The sequence below is a fragment of the Vidua chalybeata genome, chromosome Z (assembly GCF_026979565.1).
Source record: "Vidua chalybeata isolate OUT-0048 chromosome Z, bVidCha1 merged haplotype, whole genome shotgun sequence".
In the NCBI taxonomy this organism is placed as follows: Eukaryota; Metazoa; Chordata; class Aves; order Passeriformes; family Viduidae; genus Vidua; species Vidua chalybeata.
In genome coordinates, this window is record NC_071570.1 from 73518512 (window position 1) to 73538084 (window position 19573).

General features: G+C 34.1%; 1 long non-coding RNA gene across 2 annotated transcripts; it reads right to left on the minus strand.

The window, feature by feature from the left end:
- Positions 1 to 53: 53 nt before the first annotated feature.
- Positions 54 to 14674, minus strand: LOC128782157 (uncharacterized). Of its 2 annotated transcripts, XR_008428677.1 has the most exons (6): positions 14239 to 14674; positions 12770 to 12848; positions 1990 to 2157; positions 1415 to 1549; positions 593 to 646; positions 54 to 291 (listed from the first exon to the last, which is right to left on the minus strand). It is a non-coding gene; the product is annotated as an uncharacterized LOC128782157 (long non-coding RNA). The 2 variants fall into 2 exon arrangements; XR_008428676.1 differs by lacking the exon at positions 1990 to 2157.
- Between the last annotated feature and the right edge of the window lie 4899 nt (positions 14675 to 19573).

Below are 19573 nucleotides of genomic sequence, written 5' to 3' on the forward strand. Positions count from 1 at the left end.
AGCCGCTTTGGTCTATTTTATTTATTGGTAGAGGTAGATCCAGTAAATCCCTCTAAGACAGAATTAATGTTCTGTAAGAGCTGGGTATAATGAACCCAGCTTTCCTAAGGACAGAGCTACTGTTGGTGATTGATTTTCATGTCTACACAGTTGCTAAGAGCTGTTGAAGTTTAACTCTTGGGCTGTGCAATTATAAATTCTCCTTTTCTCTCATTTCCAGCATTGCATGAGCTCAGCTTTCTTCATGTCCAAGGTATTTGCAGCCCATCTCCTCTCATCTCCTTCCTATTTCTGTAAATAATAAAATGCATAATAATGTGTAAGACCTCTATTATGTGTGAAATTGGGAAGAAACAAAAGTTATTATTGAAGGGGAGATGCTGATAAACAGGCAGTGATTAATAATTATGAAAAAACCAACCCAAATATGAAAAGCAAAAATAAGAAAATAGGGAAGAATGTGGTATATATTGTTCTTTTGACAATATAATAATGGTATCATCTCTGCTTGTCACCTCTCTGAAATCCACATTGCTAAACTTATTTCACAACAGCTAGTTTTTGTTTGCAAGTTATTATAGTTTCCAAATACCTCCAATCTCAGTTTAAGATCCTAAAGTCAGCAGTAATAGAGTCTTGAATATTTCTGAAAAACAGACACAAGAATACTTTAAAAACAACAGTAAGGATGAACGCTACTGTTAAATTCCATTTGTATGAATTTATTTCAATGCTAACTAACCATCCTTTGTATAAGGATATTTTAAGTGCCTTTCAGGCTACTTTTTAATCAGTTTTGCCATTTATTCTGGATTTGACTTCAGCAGGTTTATATTTATTTTTAAATACACACACACACACACACATATATATAGATATATGAGAATGTGCCCTTCTGACTTTGCAGAAAGGACAAAAAGGGTAAGGGTATATATTTTTCCTAATGTTTTTCATGAGCTCTCTAAAAAGTTGCTTTTATTTTTAGCATTATTAGACAAGACTTTTAGATTAACATATTACACATTCTTTTCCAAGAAGAGATGATTTTTTTTTTATTTCTGCTTACTAAGTTGTTCTTATGGTCCATATTACTTTAAGTACTTCATGTTATGCCTCAATAAGTATGAAAGTAGGGCAGAAATAATGATATTTTTTGTGCACTGACAGCTTTTATTTGTTCACACAAGCACGCTGATGGCATGAAAACATGTGGATCTTCAAAACCACTCCATCTTACATTTTTTTTTTTTTTCTTTCAGGTGCTCTTTCAGGACTTTGGTCTTAAAAGTCTTGCCCCTGAGACAGGAATTTCAAATCAATACCAAGGCATGTTATATGGATGTGCTCTCAGCTGCTGGGATCCCCTGGGCAAGCAAAACTTGAAGGTGACAAAAAAAAAAATGAAATGGAAGACCTGGCATGGCAGGTTGGGTTCATCACAGTGCAAAGTGCATTTGGAATACAAGACAGATCTTTTTCTAATCTCCACTTCGATACTTTCACACCAACAGCTTCAGACAAGGCTTACTCTTTGCTCAAGTGTGTTGTCCTAATATCAAAAGAACAAAGGGACAGAAATATGTTGTGGTTTAAAGCACAGGGAATAGTGTAACGTTTTACTAATCCTTATTATTGCTATTCATTATTATTTACAGAAATTGTAGCTTGCTTCAAGATCTGAGTAGTCACACCTCCTCTCAGAAGTGCTGCAAAAGGCCAGTTTTGGTGTAAAATGTGCCTGAACTTTTCCACAGGGCTGCAAAATTCTACAGGAAGAACAATTAAAGTGAGCAGGCTTCATTAAATACAGAGGCTGACACTGCAGTCAAATGGCTGCATTTAGTGGCAAATTGTGCCTTAATTTTCCTCTTTCTCATGCTTGTTGCAGACATAAAAGAAGATCTTCTTACTTGTTCTAGCAGAGTTTCTATCTGAGAGACTCATTAAGCCTCTTTCTTAGCTGAAAGAAAAAAAATGGATTAGGCTTACCTCTTTCAGAATTTAATATATGCTATTCTTTCTGCCTTTCTTTTTTTTTTTTTGTTCTTTTTGTATCAGCTGGGATCTTTGTAGTAGGACCTCTCTTGTTTCTCATTCCAGGAGTGTAGAGGACTTTGCCTGAAGACTGCAGCTCTTTAAACTTGTGTAGGTCAAGACCTTTAGGATTAATAGGGGGATTTAAGGTCTATACTCTTACTGTGATTATATCTTCCATTTCATTGCACTACATGAATGAAACATCATGGCAGACAAGCTGTAAACTTGCCTCTATATTTAATATTCTGTGTTTTGTGGAGCTGGTTCTGAGATAAACCTGAACTGTGACCAGAGTTGCCAAGCTGTGAGCAGAAATGTGAGAAGAATTCTCATGTTTTCTAACCGTGAGCAAGAATTCATCATTTTCAAAGCTCTTGATGTGAGCTGTCAAGGGGTGGATGACATCAAATAGAACAGTATTTACTTAAAATGTGAAATTTTAGAAATGTGATCTGTGCAAGAAAGCAGGTGCCTGAATCCACAAAAACATCAGGTTCAGTTTCCACGTGCATGAAATCCATGAAATCAGCAGTAAATGTGCCAGATACTCAGTATATGAATAAAATCCTAAAACATAATGGAAGGAAATCTTCCAATTCTTTATAAAAGTTATATTAAAGTAAATTATTTTCAGATTAATCATCTTCATCCTTTCTTCTTCTTCTTCTTCTTCTTCTTCTTCTTCTTCTCTTCTTCTTCTTCTTCTTCTTCTTCTTCTTCTTCTTCTTCTATTATCATCATCATTATCATCATCAAGACTGGGTAACACACAGACCATGAATAAAGCTAGAGTTAGATATAAGAAAATATTTAGTTTTCAGTGGCAAAAAAGGGAACAGAAAATATAAATGAAGATCATGTTCAATCTTGTTAATGAATAAACTGGAATGAATTCCTGTAAATGTAAGAAAAGTAATTAACCACTCTGTAAAATAATCCCATTAAAATATAGTGCCATCATAGGTCAATGCATCTTTAAAACTGTTTTGTATATACACAGGATCCAATCATCAAAATCAGTCTAATTCCTCCAGTTCCACCTCTTTTAAAAAATAAGTATTTATTACATTTGAAACTTTCTTAAGTGAAAGCACCCTTTAAACCAAATATCTGATAAATTTATCATTAAAACAAACAAACAAACAAACAAAAAACACAAAAAAACAAAAAAAAAACAAAAAAAAACCAAAAAAAACCAAACCCCCCCTCAAATAAACAGGAAAGTTAAAATACTTCCTTGCTTTGAAAAGAAAACTGTAGAAAAAAAAATGTAGACACTTACACATATTTTGATAATCCTTTGATAATTTCACACTAAACAGTACATGCATGAAAACCTTTGCTTTTTGCAAGTTTTATTCTGAAGGACTGAACTTCTAAAACCCTTATCTTTTTGTCTGTCCGTTTTGCAATTCTTTTGGATATTTGAGCACCTAATAACTGAGGATATTGTGGTGGGAAAGCCTGCACCACATGTGATCTGCTGGGATTGGTGCTCTCCAGCTCTTGAAAATAAATCCAATAATTGCTCGAATCAGTTTTAAGAAGTCTTGACTGTTCAGTATCTACTCTGTTTTGCTCTCACTTTCAGGGACAATAATTGTATCAGTGATTACAGTAGTGCAAAGTACTACAAACTGATTATACATTTAGTAAAAAAAAGTCTGTAAATTCTAATCTGCTATGTTACTCTGAATTTTTTAAAAAAACATCCTTTTTACTACTCATAATGACATCTTACAATATTAGCAGTTAAATTTTATGCCAACAGAATGAAATCTATTAATATCTTCACACAGCATTGCATTCTACTCTAGAAATGTTTTTTTACAGTGTTATTCCTTTTCTCTTCACAGGATTTACAATTGTTTGCCATGAAAAATTAAATCTATTATCCAAGAAAATAATTTCTTTAACGATTTTACAGTCTATTACATTTCTTCTTAAAAGATAAGACAGTCTTTGTTTCTTTCCTTGAAACTGAAAATTATTTTGCAGAGGAAATGATTTGTTGTTATTTAATAAAGAAGTTGGAACTTGGATCAGAAACAGAGAAATCTGATTTGGCTTCAGAACTCTAAATTCCAGTTTTGGCAACACTTAACCTGTGAAGGAATGGGGAAAAAAAAAGACACCTAGAATAAGAATTAATTTCTTATTGTGTCTTCATCATAGTAAGTATTATTCCCTACCACAGAGAGTGCTTTTAAGTATTATATACCTGGACTGGGGACTTATCTGTGTTTTGAAGCTCATTTTCATCATGTTTACCTAGTCTAAAATATTTAAATGTTCTCATATTTATGATTATTTTGTTCAGAATTAACAGGAAATACAATGTAGCCTCATCTGGCTCTACAGGTTTGGGCTTTTTTTTTTTTTTTTCCCCCAGCAATATGATAATTTATAAGCACTGTAATTAATATTTTTGATTTTCATTTTAGTGAAAGTATTCTAGAACCAATATGTACTTTTAAGTCTTTCTGTTTGAAGTACAGCTTGGCAATGGTAATAAAATAAAGACTTGGCCTTTTTTTTGTTTTTTTTCAAACCATTGTGATATACCTCTGAAATAAGAGATTGTATTGGGAACTAAGTAAAAATTCACTCTCTTTACCAGGGCACTGAGTTTGCCTTGCTACTTTTGCCTGACATTTGGTTGATTTACCTGGTTGTGTTAGCAAATTGTTTTGCTGAAATTCTTATTAATAATCTGTGTGAGTTTATTGAATATTTATTCCTCTAAGGCATAATAATGAAAGCTGTGATGAAGGCTCTTTTAAGATCGAGATGCTGAGGGGGAATTTTTAATATTGTGATTACAGGAGCTCACTCTAATTGTAACAAGAAATCAATTATTTTCTTTTTTTTTTTTTTTTTTCCCTTTCTGGTAAAGGGTTTTGCCATGATTCTGATGTAAGAGATAAAGTTCACCTAAATGAACATATGCAATTTCTTCCCTGTATGTCCCAAATCCCTAGAAGTTATTGATCTGAAACCTGACATTGAAGTAAACTTAACAGTGCAACACAAACTAAATACACTTTCAGTAATTGAGAAGTTCTTCAAGTGAAACATTTTATTGTGATTCATAGATCTTACAACTACAAGATATCAAAATTAACTCTTGTACAAAACCAGGCCTTTGTATTTTCCTGAACTGAAATAAAGTATTAGCTTTAGAAAGAAAAGACAAATTCAATACGTGTTCAAAAATATTCAGCAACCCAGAACACTCTACAGTTCAGGTGTTCTGTTAAAATGGTAGATTTTGTTGTTAAAATGCATAAATTACCAAATTTATTTCCAATCCATGTTATGTATCTTCAACTTCTTGTCATCTATTGGTTTTTTGTGCTTAGAAGTGCCTCATGGTGTTATGTCTTTCCCAAATATTTTTCTGAAAAAAGATTAAAAATTTACTACCCGGTTGTTTTGAACCTTTTGACATGAAATAAAGCTCATTGGAGGAGATTCATCACTTGAGGTTAAATGTTGAGACCTACCCTAGAAATGCTGAAACCTACCCCAGATAAATTTTTATGTAAATTTTAGGTGATCAGAGAGAGTTTTTAAAAAATATTTTAGGACTTGGGGAAAGTATAAATTTTGACATTTCTAAGTCATTTGTCTTTCACATATAATTATATCATCACAAAAAACTTCACTGCAAATCTTCAATTAATTTCCCAAAATCCTTTCATCAGACACTTGTTTTGATTGGCATTTGCTCTAAAAAATTCCGTATATTGTTTCTAAATTGTGCAAAATATCAAAACACCAGTTTAAAAATATTGTCCCATCTTTCTCCCTTTGCTGATAACAAGCCATGTGTATCATAAATCAAATAAATTTATTTCTGAATTGTCTATCTAGTTCTCTCTTGCAATTTGAGGTGCACTCTTCAAAGTTATTTTCACCTGCTTGAGAGAAGAGGCAAGCATATTCTTGTTTTTAGCACATCTTTACGACAGGATATGGGGGAAAAAAAAAATATTAAAAGTAATATTGAGGCCGCCTCTACCACACCAGATTTTATTTTTTAATGGCAGCCCAACAGAGTGATTCAGATGGGTATATTCTCTTAGAAAGTCATTATAGGCCTTTTCTCTTTCAGACCTTCTTAAATAAAAAGTAAAATAAGCTGAAAACAAGGTGAAAGTACTTGGCACCACCTCAGACTGGGTGGAATAAGATGAAATCTGCTGAGAAACCAGAAAAGAGGTCTGTAAAAATATTCTGTACTACTGAACAAAACCTGCACTGTCATGACAATCACAGGTCCACAATCTCAGGAAAATATCAGTGTACAATGAATTGGTAAATAAAGTAATTTATGGCTGGGTTTGAAGCAGCAAATGTGTGCAAGAGAGACCCTTTTTTTTTTTTTTTTTTTTTTTGGTCTGGACTTGGGGAAAAAATAAACAATCTCCAAGCACAGACTATGCCTCTTTATTCAGCTCAGAGCACCAATTTTATTTAAATTAATTGCTCAGGAGAAGTAAGGAATCAAGGAGGAAAATTATAAAAAAAATTACACTTCAGGACCACTGCCTAGTGACATAGAATATATGTCTCAGAAAAGCAAATGTGGCAAATGTGTTTTTGACCTGTGTCAAAATTCTAGATAATGTACTGTATGATGTTCAGATATTCCCCATAATCAGTAAAGAGACTGATGACATAAGGAAGGTCACAAAAATCTGTGAAAATTCAGTTTTTTTAAAAGTTAGTGTCCTGAACCTTTTTGACTGAGGTAGGCTGTTCTAAACCAAAATGTTCACTTGCCTTACAATTTGAGAGATTGAGACCCATCAGTTAAACATATAAATCAATCAATCTTTCTTATTTTGAAAATAACTATGTGTTATTTTTGTTCAGACAAGGGCTTCCATTTCTCCAATCACATACTGAAAGAAATATGGAAATAATGGCTCTAATGGCAGCAGTTTTTAATAATCTTTACTTTATGAAACTTTGTGTTCTGGTGATTGAAAATACTTTGGTGCTTATTTCTAGGAGTATCACAAAAGAAAAAACAAAACATAAAATAAACAAAAAACCCTAAATCACAAAAAAAAAAAAAAAACAAAACCAAAAAAACCAAAAAACACCCACAAAAAAACCCAAACAAACCCAAAAAAACACAGAACCAAACAAAAAAAATTAGTTCCTGATAAAATAGGTATTTTTCCTTCCAGGGAATAGCGGTTTTTTTTAGTTGTTAAAATTCTTACATGAGAGATTAAAAGTGATTTGGCTAAATCATAGGTCTTTTGGTACCTATTGAATTGCTGTTGACCTTGTCTTTGTTTGGATAATTTCTCTGTGTAGCTGTCAGGACATTAGAAGCCATCACTCAAAAGACAACAGTCCATTAGCCAAGAAGATAATTTCCACAGACAGGAGAAGGAAACAATTCTGGAATAATTTAATTTAATGTGGGGGTTTTTGTTTGTTTTGTTGTTTTGGTTTTTTTTTTTTTTTTCCATAAATAGGACAAGAAAGACCCCAAAAACTGTGTAGTGAAGGTTGTTGCATCCCATCACATCATAAACCACAGAAGTTTAACAAACTTTTGTGCCATTTTTGTTTTAGAGTTGGCTTTATCTTTTTTTCTAGGAAGTGTTTGATAATTTCCTGCAAAGAATGGGCACATTGTTAATTATTTTTAAACTTTCATATAAATTAATACATATTCTTTACCTGTTCCCTTTTAAGTACCACCTGGACGGTATCTGATTAAATTGTCAGGCATATAATTCTTACTGTCTGCCCTAATTATACATCTAAATTTACATCAAATCTTTATGAGCATTACTCTATTATGCTGCTACCATATTGATAGAGTTATTACAGCTTAATCTTGGCCTACATTACTAGCTGAATATTTTATTCCAATAAATAACTCAAATGATTCTGCTACTTCCATACCACTATTTTTGTAAGCTCATTATTAATTATGAGTAACAGCTTACATATTATAGCTGTAACTGGTCCTTATTATATTGCTGTCAAATAAGCATTTTTTAACAGGTAGCTTTCTTAAAATCTAGTTTATTGAATTCTTAAGTTTTCCTTCTGAAAACTAAAGGCAAATCTTTAGAAATAAAATTAAGGGTGCTTTATCCATAAATGGAAGTGGTTTCTGCCTAAACCTGCTTGTATTAAGGGTAGAAGTAAATAAGCACAGCCTTTTACAAGTTCCTTGTCACAGATGAGCAGGAGAAAATTTTATGGTATTTTGCCTTGCTTTTTGAAGAAGTACAATGAAAATATATTGTCACAAGCCTTCGAGTCTTAGTGTTAACACAGGAAAAGTTCCCTTGTTAGAGGGAAAAATATTTATCCCTGTTGTACTCTTAAAGCATTTCCTTTATGAAGAAAGGAAAGAAGAAGAAAACAAAGAAACAAATAAACAACCCCCCCATCTGAAATACATGGATTTGTTAAGTGCTCAGGAGTATCTGAACTTCACTGGATAACTTCAGCAAAGTTAACTGAAACCTTTTGTAAGCAGTTATTTGAAATAAATACTGGTTCAGCATGAGCTCCATTTTTAGCTCTCAATAAAAAAGAAATCTAATGCCACGAGATTTCCCATAACTTAGGCAATGGTGATTCATTGGTTTTTTCATCAAAATACTGGAGAGAACGGACCTTGCTTTCTTTTCTTCTACAGCACTGGTACCAATTTCCATCCTTAATTTTATTAACTTTTTGTAGCTGAGAGGTTTTTTGTTCATTCAGGATAATATAACCTCCATTTTGATTTCCCCAGTATTTATATTGATGCTATTCCTGCACAGTAAATATTACATTCTTCTTATCTAAGTTCACAAAGATTAGATCTACAGCACTGTGTCTAGGAAAAAAAAAAATCACATTAGTCTAGTATCATTTAGCTTTGGAAAACTCCTGTCTTATAAAGTGGAATTTCATACCTGATGCAGCATGAAATGAATTTTAATAGTTCCCCTAGTGACATTAGTCAAAAGTAATTGTTGAGGTAGAAGAAAATTTTAGTTGAGTGAAAATCTGCATGAACTGTAACATAATTAATTTTTAATTTTTTTATTATCTATGAACTGATCATTAAAAAATGGGGAAAAAAAAATCTCTGGATGTGTCCTGTCTGGGGTACAAGCTTCCCCCACTTAAATCCTGGGCCAGTTTGGGGTTAATTCAGTTAATTTGAAGTGTATTCTAGTAGAGTCAATTTCTTAATTCCTCCATCTCTGTTTCCTAGCAGCTGTTTGACCACATCCAGTTGTTGACTGCTCTTGAAACTGCACAATGGAGTCCCAGAACTGACATAAAGTTTGTTAACCCATGTAGGATTTTTGGAATGTTGCTGTCTGTGGTCCATAAAGTGCTAAAATGAAACAACTTAAATAGTAGTAAGCAGCCTCCTAGCCACTTTTAGACATTTTTATATTTCCAGGAGCTTTGTTTTTTTTTTTTTTTTTTTTTTTTTTTTTTTTTTTTTTTTTTTAATCTAACATTCTAAACTGCAAGTGCTCAATAATGGCGTAGAGAGGAACTAAGTGGCTGTAAAAAACTTTCCCTCTGTACCTCAGATTACACATATTTGGTACCAGCCTGGGCAAATTTGTCCGTTCTTTACCTTAGCAGTTCAAAAATTACACGAAGATGAAAACTGCATTACTTAGGATAGACATTTAAAATATATATTCCACCACAAGAAATGCAATTAAAAAAAAAAAAAAGGAAAAAAAAAAGGCAAAAAAAAAGGGGAAAAAAGAAAAAAAATATTAGTTCTATCAGTTGAAACACAAGCACAAGAGAGAATGTGATTTTTGCTAGGCTACAATGGAGTATGAGGAAACAAAGCATGAAGGAACAAAACCATGACAAAATTCAGCTTGGATGAAAAGGAAAGGGAGTGGTGTTGGATCCTCCACTGTGCAGTTTCTAGATATGCCTGATGTCACAATACCTTCCCACCACAAAGAGAGTTTCTTGAAGCAGAACATGCAGCAGAGAAAATGCATCCCAATTGTTTCCAGATTCATCATCTTTGGGGAACAGCTGTGGATTCACATCTCTTTGTGGAGTGTATAAAAGACCATTCACTGGTTTTGTTTCACCCTGTTTCACTGTAGGGAATCTGTGTGAGTGCAGTATAACAGACAGAATTATGAAACCACAGAAATTAGGGATTCCTATGTCACAGATTCATGGGGTGCAAATTTCCTTTATTTTTTTTCTAAGGGAATTTTCCTTAAGATTTACATAAATTCCACATGTTGAGGTGTTTGCCTCTCTTCATAAGCTGAGATTGCTCTGCAGCGTAACAAAATGCTCAGTTAATCACCTTTTCAAATGCAGGCAGGGTGTTTTTCATGATGCATTTTGGCCCAAATGTACAAACATATAGGACTAGTTTTATAAGGACTTGTCTGTATTTGAGGAACACTTCAGATTCCTCTCATGATTTCTGAATTGTAGCTTTTGTTGTTTAAACACAAACAAACCAGAACAATAAAACAAGTTACTAATATCAAAAACATAATTTGCCTCCAAATTCTTTCATTAAAATAAATAAGTAGTGTTTAAAGGAGATATAATTATTGCAGGAAAATATTTCTTTTTAGCCTTGACAGAAGACACTTTTCATGCAAAAGGAAACTTGACTATCAATCAGAATCTGGATGACTGAGAATTTCTTTTGATTAGACCCAGTATATGTTCTTAAATGCATGTATGAATTTAGCTGAAGACTTTTTTTGAACTTGGTTAAACAAATAGCACTGGACTTATTATAATGAGATTTAGGCAAAGTATTAATGCTTTCTCCCTTTAAATTTGAATATCTGATTGTCTTTTCCTATTTCCAGATAATTCTCAATCTCTCACCTTTTGTTTGTCCTGTACTTGCCATTCAATTTTTTTCTTTAATAATAATTGTGAGGAAAAACATTCTGTTGTTCTGTGAAAGTTCTAAAAGCATACTTGACAAACATTTTGCCTGATGGACTGTGATAAATTAGACTTACATTTTGTTCACCATTATTTGGTATCCTTACTGGACGTAATGAAAAGAATTTTTAAAACATTTTCAAAGGTTTTCCTGTGGCTTCTCCCACCCATCTTTATCCCACCATTAGGATGCAACGTTATTCAAATAACATTAATATGCTGAAATAACTTTTAAAAAAGTTTGAAAAAGACACAACATGTAAAAAAATTATTTTATTTTATAGTGCCTCTGATTTCTCCTGCTGTGCTTTTCAGCCACATCCAGAACATAACATCTCTGTAGCATTAATTCTGTTTGATCTCAGAGGCAGTTTCAGAAAATCACAGAAGCATTTAGTTTGGAAAAGACCTCTGCAATCACCAAGCTCAATGCTTGACTTATCAGCCCATGTCAACTAAACCACGGCACTGTATTTCCAGTAATTTTTTGAATTTGACTTGGACTTTCCAGAGTAATTTCTTCTGGTTCCATAAGTTTCTCTGGTCCTATCATCTTCCTTTTTTTCTCCCTCTTTTGTAATGGAATGCTTGCTAACCACATTTAACCCTCTGACTGTCCTACTGCATGTGTACCCAGTTGTTTTTACATAAGAGGGAGGAAAATAAAGGTGTAGACTTGCCTCTAGCTGGCTATACTGTTCTCTGGATGCTTATGAATTCTTAATTAAATTGGGAAACAGATCAAAAGCACGAGTTGTTTACAACTCTGCATTTACATTCTAAAAATTAGGAGTCTCCTGCAAAATTAGCGAAATTTAATACGAACAGGACATAAATTGTGCAAAGGTCACCAAATATTTTAAGATGGGTTCTGCAGTTTTACTGGTTCCAGCTGTATTTTTAGGGCTGTGCTTGGTTTTTCTTCTGTCTTTTGCATGGTTACTGGTTTTGATACAGCAAATAGCCAGTGAACTTGCATAATTCCTTGTATATACATTCTCAATGAAAATTTAAAGCAGAAATATTTGTTTAATGCATTTAAATATCAAATCTTAAAAAAAAAAGGAAAAAAAAAAGCCACAAGAACCCACATACATACAAAGAACCTTAAAGCTCCTTGCTTTAAATAGAAATTGAACTTTGGATACTGTAGACCATAATCAAAAGCATCCATCTGCAAGACCAACTTGAACATTTTAGTTATAATTTACAGGTCATTGGCTCCTTCATTACAGGCAGCCCTTGGCAAAAGCAGTTTCTGATACAAAGGCACCTACCAAGTAACCAAGATGCAGCAATTCCCCTCTGACTGCAAGGCTGGAATATGAACTTAATAAACATTTACATTCCAACTTGATCTTGCTAAAGGAAAATCAGCCTCTGCTGGGAAAAGGAAGTGAAGGAAGGGACACATAAAACCAGGCAATGGCCTCAGTGCATTTCAAAGAACCGTATTTTGCAACATTAAGCTTTAGTGTCACTGGAGACCCATAGTGTTTTTATGAGCAGAATACTTTTTTGGAACACCAAATATACGGAATGGGGAAATTTTCTTGGCACCTGATTTCTGAGAGAGTAAGATAAGCAATGTACTTCATGCTCAGTAATTACTTGCATTGATGTCATTCTTTTTACAGTTTCACTGAAAATTCTGAGTATTTTTAGCCTTTTTTTTTTTTTTTCTTTTTTTTCACCTAGCAAAGTCTGCAACTTAAGGCAGCATAAAAGTAAAAGCAAATTACTGCGGATTGGAGAGACAATATTTTATGCAGCTTGAAAACAACTTCACCTGCATATGCTCTGTTCCACAGCTTCAGGAGGTAACAGATGTGAAAGGCAAGCAAAGCCACAGTCCTGGTGAGGATGCTCTGTGAAAGGAAGGCAATGCTACATCATCAAAAAAAAAAAAAAAAACCAAACAAACCTGTATTATTCAGCACATTCCAGAGGTCACAGTACTTATGCTTCCACCATAGGGATTAAATTTTAGACAGCAACCAGAGTTTAAGTAATTTTTAACTCTCAGTCTTCATTCTCTATCAAATTCCTTGGTTTTGCATGTGTGTGTGAAGACACTGTATAAAAATTTGGTTTCATTTTCCTATTTTTTTTTTTTTAACTAGATCACCCTGGGTCAGGCATATCAGATACTCTATCACATCAACTTTACAAACAAGAAGAAAAGTTTTGTGACTCGCACAGATCTGTCCACAATATTACATGTTTTTGGAGTGTCAGACATGATCACAGGATTGGACATAAATGATAAATGAGATTTTTAGTCTCCTTTACTTCAGGACTCTTAAATTATGAATGAAATATTAGTGTACACAAATGTCTGCTAATACAATTTTTTATCTCAATTTTTGTTTCATGGACAGAAATCACTATTTTACCTTACATTTATAAAGAAACCTCAGAATGTGATTATGCAGTACTGGATAGATTTTTTTTTTTTAAGATGTTAGATTGTTTTCTAAAATTTACAAGTTCCATTGAAATTAAAATAGGAACCAAACTGTGGGCAAGTTCTTCACAAACTAAGAATTAAAGCATTCAGCTCCAAAAATATTCTTGTATTCCAGATTTTTTCCAACAATTATGTAGGATTTTTTTCACATTCTTTATCCCATGCTGAGTAATACAGATCTCAAAAGTGCATTCAAAATACTCAACTTTATCTTCACAGCCAGAATTCATCTGAGACAGATTCAGATTTTAAGTAAAGCCATAAACTGAAAAAAAGATATTTTAAACCAGAATATCTGTTTGTGACACTTACATTGCAGTATATAAAAATAGCAAACCTGTGACAAAGATCTTAAATATTGTTAAGTTTGGTTCTGGAATTCACTACTCTAGGGTTAAAAACATTCAACTAATTTTGTGCCTCAGCCTATTCACCTCATTTTTATAGATCGGTACCTGTGTTGAATTTGCACTTTAAATTAAAATATTTACAAGTTTTTATGACTTTTTTGTATCTGTAAACATTGCATCTGTCTCCAGTCAGCCTTTGGATGCTTCTGAAGTGCAATTTTTCTTTCTTTTTTTCTATTTTTTTTTTTTTTTGTAACATCCATAAATATGCTTTTGGACAGTGTTTTAAATAAACAGTTTCTTGTGAAGTCTGGCTTCAAGAGGTGAAGGAGGTGACCACCCGAGGTTTACCCCTCTGCAGATCACCTTGTTTTCTGACAGCACCCTGCAAAATCTGCTTGCATGGCCAATTACCCAAACTTTCCTTTTTTTCCTCACCTCAAGGCATGCAGCAAATACTGTCAGCATTGTATTGTAAATCACTCACAACACAGAATTAATTCTGTCAGGCTCTTTGCATCAGGCCAGGCCTAGGTCAAGTGTTATTCAATGCAGACAAGTGGTAGATGATGTGGACTAGCTGAGGGCAAATTTTTCAGACAATCAAGACCCCCTTGCACCTTCAGGTTTTTCAGACAGTCAAGAGCACTTTGCAGCTTCAGAATTTCAGTCAAGACCACGTTTTCTCTTCAGACCTGACCCTCTGCTCCAGCCAGCGTGGCTATGGGGCAGTGGACTCCCTGAGTGTAAAAGCTGGGGCCTCTGAGCGCCCATCCCTACGCCGCTGGTCAGGGTTGTGAATGTCTCCAGCTGAATGGGTTTCCTTTTTTTTTGAAAAAACCAACTAAAAATCTGCCATGAAGCATGAGAATTATTTCAAATCATACAGCTGTTATTGGAGGAGGAAACGGGATGGAGAGCGCTGGGTTCGGTGAGGGCGAGGCAAAGCAGGGCCTGGTGGCAGGCTAACCTGCCTGCTGCAGCAGGGAGGCCAGAAATTTTGTCCTGTGTAGGAAAACTCCAGCTTCTCCCATCTGATCTAATTCTTGGTGTGAGCTGAAATGAGGGAATAAGGCTTTTTGGAAGGTGAGACTTATACCTAGTGAAATAAGGGATCACTGGAGCACTGACAGTGTCTCTTCCTGAAAGGTGGCTGTAGCCAGGTGGGGTCGGTCTCTTTCTCCAGGCAGCACTGACAGAACCAGAGGTCACAGTCTCAAGCTTCTCCAAGGGAAATATAGGTTGGATATTAGGGAAAAGTTTTTTACAGAAAGGTTGATGAAGTTCTGGAATGGCTGCCCGGGGAGGTGGTGCAGTCGCCATCCCTGGATGTGTTTTAAAAAAGCCTGGATGTGGCACTCAGTGCCAGGGTTTAGTTGAGGTGTTGGGGCTGGGCTGGACTCGATGATCTTGAAGGTCTCTTCCAACCTGGTCATTCTGTGAATTCTTTTCTTTGCCTGGTTTTAAGAAGTCACTCCTATGTATGCATAGGAAGGGCAACATGTTTCTGACACAATCATGGCAGGCTTTAATTTTCTTATATGAGTTCAGGAATTCCTGTACATTCCTGTGCTGCTTTGACCTTTCTTTAAGGACAAACAACTAGACAACCAAAAGAAAGCAACAACACAAAAATACCCCAAACCCAAAAACAAACAAACAAACAAAACCACACAAACAGACAAAACCAACCAACCAACCAAAGAACCCCAAGCCATCGAACAAAGAGATAAAACCCAAACCAACAAAAAAAACCCAAACTAAACCTAAACTAAACAAAGAAGTAAAGATTTCTTGGCAAAGATGACATTTTCTGGGATGATCTTCAGCTGACTGAGGAGCAAAGCTGAACTGATCATAAAAATTTCACAAGTCTTTGGGCTACAGAGAATACTTTAAAAAGTCCAACAAGAAACCATGGGAAAGGCAAAAGGATCATGCAGCACGAGGAGGACACAGCCCTGCTGAATTTCAAAGGGTGAGAGCACTTTTCAATTGAGCTGTTATCTATAATCCTTTCTCTACATATTTGGTATGCAACTGGAAAAACAAAAAAGCAATTGACAGAATTAACTGGATTTACCTATAAAACTTGGTCTCTAATCAAACACATTGAGTTATTATTATCACAGTTTTCTTTGTCAATCTTTCCTGATTTGTGTTGGTTTTGGGGTTTTTTCCCTAATTATTTTCACTTTCATTTTAACAGTTTGCAGTTTAAAACACCATCATGAACAAAATAAACCTTCCAAAAAGTAAAGCTTTAAAAACACTTTAAATTTTGATCTGTCAGATTATGAAAGTTTTACTTCAAGGTTTTTGTTTAAATAGTTGTTACTGATGAAGACCTGGAGAATATAAAAAAAAAAATCTAAGCATAGAACTGACAACCACTTTCATAGATGGAATGGTTCTGTTTAGAGATAATCAGAAGTCATAGATCAAATATGATTTGCTACATTATGTGATTAAGAATAAAGTTTAACTGTGTTGAGGCAGAGCACCAAATAAATTTACTCTATGTTCAGGGAAATAAATAAAAAGGCTTCCTTCTACTTCCATTATAGATTATAGACATATATATGACACACATACAAAAAAAAAACAACAAAAACCCAAACCAAACCAAAAACCCAAAACCCCAAAACCAACAATGCCGTCAATAATCAAAAAAAAAAAAAAAAAAAACAAAAAACAAAATGAGCAAAGAAACAAACAAATGAAAAAAAGCCCCACCAAAGAAAACCCAAAAACTCCCACCACACTGGGAACAGATCTGATTCTGTAGCATAAAGAAGCACTAAAGCAAAAAGAAAGTTTAGTTGAAGCTTCCTTAATTAAAAAGAAAAACCAATCAGATGTGAATTATATTATTTTTCTACAAGGACCTTTTCTTCTCATAGTGTAATAGAGGAATTCACATGAAGACTTCATTAGTGTTGATTCATGCAGTTCTTAAAAAAAAATAATCTGTGACATTTCAGCTCCTCTATAAAACACAGCAAATAAAAAAAGTTGTAGAGAGTGTTGGTGTCTTTCAGTAAATATTTAATCCAATGCAATTATTCCCATGGTCAAATAGTCTTGTATATGTTCAGTAAAAGGATTATAAATCTTTTTGTATGTTCAGCTTGTACTTCAACCTAAGATTGTTGTTTGGATTTAATGACTTGGACAGTTTCTAAAACACAGGATATGAAAGCAGAAGTTACAAAAGAGTAATGAGAAATCCCAAAACACCTACTGGAGATGTAATCTTCAGTGACAATGCAGGCTCAGGATGGGGACACTCATCTGTAACTGGTCACAACACATTTCAGAGATGGCTGAAATCTAAGTTGTAATTCTCATCATCATGAATACAAGAGGGAAATAGGTATCTTTGGTAGGTAGCATGAACACTTACAGGAAATATACCTCAAATATCGCTGATAATGTAACAGGTGAAATCTTCCAGGAGTTATAAAAACCGTGTGGCTGGGAAAAACAAACAAACAAACAAAAAAAAAAAAAACAAAAAAAAAACACAAAAAAAAACCACAAAAAAAAAATCCTAAAAAAACCAAAAAAAACAAACAAACAAACAAAAAAAAAAAACTTTAAAAATTTTGAGTTAGTACTTTTAGAACAAGAACATGGTGATAATGGGAAATCCTGACATACCAAGAGGCACCTAGTCCTCTGAGGCTCATTTATTTTCACCCTGGAACAGCATATTATGCCAGAACTAGATGACATGCCAGGAAAGCCTTGAGACTACTTTAGAAGTATAAATATTTCCATGTAAAAATCTGAATCCTACTATGGGCAGGAACCCTAATGTTCGTCCCTTAGGCTTTGAGGCTTAATGAACTTCAGAAGCAACACAAACACTTCTCAAAATGTCTATCCAGCCTCCCCAGTGGCAGTGAAGTTCTGATGGTTCCGCTTATGTTAGGCCTGTTTTGGGATTGTAGACTTAAATAATTGTGCATTGAGGAGGGAGAAAAGTACAGGAAAACACCTGACAGCAACAGATACACCAAAACACAGGCAAAATTTTGGATTGGTTCTTTTCACTAACAGAGCTATGAACAGAGTTAAAAAGTGTAGCACTGTGTGGAATGTAAGTAGAGGAACCATGATGTGCACAAATACCAGGAGATAGTCAGAAACACCCAACACCTTGATCTGTAGTCTGCTTTCACATTTTTCTTGCTAGTTTTCTGTCTTTCAGCTTGTGGCACATTACTTGCAGCCTCTGTGACATACTGTGTGAAGTGGGGTCACTGGAACAAGCCATAAAACCTAATTTTATTACCTGAAATAGATATATTCACTTTATTCCAAGGCAACTGACTTTTATTTTTGTTTTATATCAAGGTCAAGAAACAGTGTATTGCTACAAGAGATTTCTCTTGTTTTAAAAAGGCATTGCATTTTAAAAATAATTAGAATTAAGGAAATTTGAAGATAACATAACATGGTCTTCATCTTGATGAAAAGCTATTTGGTCCTTAATTATACACACAGGTTATTAGATCCATACTGATCATGATCAAAACACAACAGATTAAAATGTGTGTTTGTGAAAGACCAGAGTGTACAAGAACAGAGATAAGTTATAGCTGACCAAATTAGACCATATTTTTCACAGAGATAACAGATGGCTTCCCAGAACAAAGCCAACATGTTGGAAAATATTCAGTTCCTCCTGTGAAAACTTGGAGTTCTACAAAACCAAACACAAGAGTATGGTTTGAAATTATCAATCAGTTGCTCCAGTCTGTGTTTTTTTAGATATAACTGAACTGATAAGAACCACATTCTAAAATAGTTAAATCTTGTTATTTAAGTGTATTTATATCATTAAGTACATGTATAGCATGAGCAATCCCTGCTCAATGTATTGGAACTTAGCAAGTTCCTGAAGAAATGGAATAGTGTCTTGTAAAAGAAATAAGAAAACTGGAAGCTGGTATCAGCACTGTAATATCTAAATTAGAGGAAGAATTAACTCCCACACAGATTAATATGGGTTTTATGTTGGCCTATGGCTTCATTTCAGGGCTGTCTCAAAAATATTTCAGGTTTTCTAATGCAGATGTGCAAAACAAATGAAGAATATGTGAATTCATTTCACTTCCAAGGAGTTAGGATGCAGATATTACCTTCAGTGGAAGTGTAACATATGTGTATATATCTCCATATAATACAAAGTCCCATGTAATATAAAACTGTGACTTATGCAATTCTCAGATAAATATGATATATGCTGTATATGGACATATTCTTTTAGGACCATGTTCTCCTTTCAGAACACTGCACCATAAATGTGTATTGCCTCCTCAGCACTTGGTCTGCCAGAAATTAACTGTGATAAATGTCCACAAATAAAAGGAGTCATACTCTGAGAAAGAGAAATGTAGAACTAATTAAAAACAAATGCTCAGAGAGGTGCCTGCATGTGCAAGGAAATGTTTCAATGCCTGGCTTGTTCTGTAATTTGACCATCACATTTGACCATTTCTAATGTCCTGACCAAAACAAGATCCTAAACCACACTGCTTCATGAACAATAGTCAATTGTAAATTAAAGTCTAATTAGTGATCTCAAGGAAAAAGACTATTATATAAACTACCACAGTCTAATCATAACTTCTCCCTTTTTAGAAATCTCACAGAAAGATATGAGGAAAAAAAAAAAGTCTTTATTTGCAGGATTTATCATTTTTCTTATGGGAAGAACAGATTTTTATTTATTATTTGCAGATAATTACAATTATTTTAAAAA